Source organism: Corylus avellana, chromosome ca11, assembly GCF_901000735.1.
Source record: "Corylus avellana chromosome ca11, CavTom2PMs-1.0".
Lineage (NCBI taxonomy): Eukaryota > Viridiplantae > Streptophyta > Magnoliopsida > Fagales > Betulaceae > Corylus > Corylus avellana.
Genome location: NC_081551.1, coordinates 14,372,585 through 14,376,399, shown reverse-complemented (window position 1 = coordinate 14,376,399; position 3,815 = coordinate 14,372,585). Strand labels below are relative to the sequence as shown.

General features: G+C 37.0%; 1 pseudogene; it reads left to right on the top strand.

The window, feature by feature from the left end:
- Positions 1-8: 8 nt before the first annotated feature.
- Positions 9-1,347, top strand: LOC132165119 (UDP-glycosyltransferase 88F4-like; annotated as a pseudogene).
- Positions 1,348-3,815: the final 2,468 nt, after the last annotated feature.

Genomic DNA, 3,815 nt, shown 5'->3' with positions numbered 1-3,815 from the left:
CCATCCCTTCCGAAGCATCCGCCACTTCCTCATACATCGACCACCTCTCCAAAACCAATCTCCCCATCTCCTTCCACTCCCTCCCCTCAATCCACCTCCCCCCACCCCAACACTCTCACGACATCCAAGCCCAAATAGTCAACGCCTCCAAGCTCATCCTCCTCACCGCCCCCCACGTCGTGACTCCCTCCGAACCATCTCTCTGTCCTCCTCTGTTCTCGCCCTCATAACCTCGGTTGTCCACCCCTACTCCGATGACACCCTCAACATCCCAACTTACTACTACTGCACCTCTTGTGCTTCTACTCTTGCCCTTTTTCTCTACTTGCCAACCCTCCATGGTCAAACCACCAAAAGCTTCAAGGATCTCGGCAGCACTCTGTTGCACATTCCTGGACTACCACCCATCAAAGCTTCCGACATGCCTCAGCCTCTTCTCCAACGGGACGACCCCACTTACCATTTCTTCCTTAACAATGCCTCTTGCCTACCCAAATCAAAGGGGTTCATAGTAAACACGTTTGACTCACTTGAGCCACTTGCAATCAAAGCCATAGCCGATGGTGCTTGCGTTCCAAACGGTCTAATTCCGCCGGTGTACCCTATTGGGCCGCTGATCACAGATGCCAAAGATAGAGCCAGCGCCAGCAGCTCAAGCGATGCATCGTCGGAATGTTTAGATTGGTTAGATGCACAGCCGAGCAGAAGCGTTGTGTTCTTGTGCTTTGGTAGAAAAGGCACGTTTTCTGAAGAGCAACATGAAAAGATTGCAATTGGGTTGGAGAGAAGCAACCAAAGATTCTTGTGGGTGGTGAAGAGTCCACAGGGTTCAACAACTACAGAACCAAACTTGGAGGTGATATTGCCAAAAGGGTTTTTGGAGAGGACAAAAGAAAGGGGTCTGGTGGTGAAGTCTTGGGCTCCACAGAGTGAAATTCTGAGCCATGAAGCGGTAGGCGGTTTCGTGACGCACTGCGGGTGGAACTCGGTGCTAGAAGCGGTGAGTCACGGCGTGGCGATGGTGGCGTGGCCATTGTATGCTGAGCAGCACGCGAATGCTGTGGTTTTGGTGGAGGAAATGAAGCTGGCAATACCCATTAACATGGCAACATCTTCTGAGGAGGAGGTGAGTTCAGAGGAGGTGGAAACGAGCGTGAGAAAGCTGATGGAATTGGAGGAAGGAAAAATTCTCAGAAAGCGAAGTCTTGATATGAGAGCGATGGCAAGGGCGGCTTGGACCAGTGGTGGGACTTCCTTCGCTGCCTTTTCCAACTTGGTGGCTTCTTGGAAGCTAGGATGATAATTTGCTTCAATTTTCATGCAATTTTTTGACTAGTAATAATTGGACCAGTGTAGTGGGCTGGTCTAATGAACCTATTACCAAAAGTTGTATGTCTTTGTTTGTGGGTTCTCGAATAAATATTGAATTTCGTTTATATATATATATATATATATATATATATATATATATATTGGAAACTTTATTTTAGACTCATGAACTACCATGCGGTTAGACGTACTTTCCGAACTTTGAAACCTTTCAATTTGGACCTTTAAACTTTCATTTACAATTAATTTGAACCCCTCCGCCAATTTATAAAAAAGTTAGGGGTATAAACGTCATTATATCACTTTTAATGTTTAAAATTTAACGGAAGGGTTCAAATTGATTATAATTAAAAGTTCAGAGGTATAAATTGAGAAGTTTCAAAGTTCAGGGGTATGTCAAATCAAGTAAAGTTCATGGGTCTAAAGTGAAGTTTTTTTTTTTTTTTCTTTAAAAAATTATTTTCACTAAAACCTTACTCAATGTTATTTTATAAGAAAATATAGACCAAGTCGATTAAATTAAACTGTTCTATGTTATCTTATTATGGATTATAGTTGTTTAATTGTATTATGGTGTACACTACTTAGTAGTTATCACACAAACATCGGAATCAGGTATAATTTGCTGTCCCAATTGCATGTAATTCACACAGCCTCCGTAAAGAGTGTAGGTGCAGGGCTTGCCCGCCCAGACCTCTTTGTGGGATTGCTCGAAACCAATGCCATTCGCTGCCAAATCCGTACATAAGTACATCATCACTATAGATGTTTCGGATTTGCATCTTTTCTCTTTATTAACTGAAAAATTCCTATGTAACACCCCTTGATAGAAAAGCCCAAGCATGGAACCAATTAATCTAATACTCTGAGCATGGTCAAGATTGGGGTAGTTTGCTTAGAACATGTATGGGTTTGCATTTCAAAGCATCAAACGTTCTTTTAAGTTCTAAAAAGCACTTTCAAGAAAAAAAGTGATCGTTTGAATTTCTTCTAACAGAGCACTTTTTCCCCTTCCAAACGCTAAAAAATGTGTTTAATTTAAAGCTCAAATTTCTTCTAACAAAGACCTTATTGAGATTTGTGTGCAAAGATATCACTAGTCTTTATTATTTTTATTATTTAATTGTTCTAGTTTGGCTTTAGCTTCCTTTTTTTTTTTTCCCAAACAGTGTACGACTTCACTGAATAAACTTTCCAAGCTAGTTAAACAATTAGAAAGAAAACAAAGGGGAAATAAAGTATATGATGCATCTCCAAAAGAATAGTTAAATTCTTAATAATAGTTAAATTTGACTATTATAAGTGTTTTTTCGTCTCTAGCAGAATATGCAACTTAACTTTTTTTCATTTAGTGTGAATAGTAAAGAAGCTAATCAACCTATTCACTATTCACACTATAAACTTTGTTTATTATTTGTTTTCTCTCACTTTCTTTATTTTACTCTCTTTTCTCCTCTTTTTTTTTTTTTTTTTTTTTTCACTCTTTTGCACACAAAATAATATTTAAAGAAAATAAATAGTAGAATATAAAATTTGTTAGTGTATGGAAAAATAAGTAGTTAAAGTAAAAATTTATACTTTTTCCGTAGTTATTTTGCCTACTTTTGCTGGAGATACTCTCATCCAAGTTTATACCTTCTTCAAGATCAGGACAACCAAATATTTTTAAAGAATTTGTGAGGGACATGATAATTTTTACAGCAAGTTGCATAAAAAATAAAAAATAAAAAAAAATAAAAATTATAAAGGCAGTGTCAAACACTATTCAATAATAATAATAATAAAAAAAACCATTTCATGCCATTGAAAAATAAGCCCAGCTAGAGTACAATACAAGCCAACTATTCACTCCATTTCCTACAACTTAAAAAGTTCTGTACTTTTAATTGGCTTCCTCAATTATTGCTTGTGCTGGCAGAAGGATTTTTTTTTTTTTTTTGATAAAAGATTCATCTCATTTCATAATCAAATAGTTTACCAGAGTTTTGAAAACTCTAACTAACAGGAGCAACAAGCTCTAAAGAAATAATAGAAGCAATACAATGAGAACATTCCTCCATCCAAACCCTATCTTAAATATTCAAGAGAGTATTCTTTGCTAAATGATATGTCACTGAATTAGCTTCTATTTGGACATGCTGGCAGAAGGATTACAATATCTTTTATGTCAAAATGTAACATTAATTAATAATACTTGTTAACTGTTTGGAGAGAATATTTCTTGTGGTTTTCCTATTTTTTGTGGTATTCATGTCAATATGATCTCTCGCATTCTCTCAATTTTTTTTTTTTTTATTGAAATGGGATTCATAATAAAAACAGAAGCTCAGCGTTCCTTGGTTACAATAAGTTGCACACTAGGAGGAAAGATCTCCCGCCACTCCTGCGCTTCGCATTCTCTCAATTGATTACTTTAAACAAACTATTAATTTTTAATAGTGTTGTTGACAAACATTTAAAAAAAAAAAAAAAATCTATCAACTTAT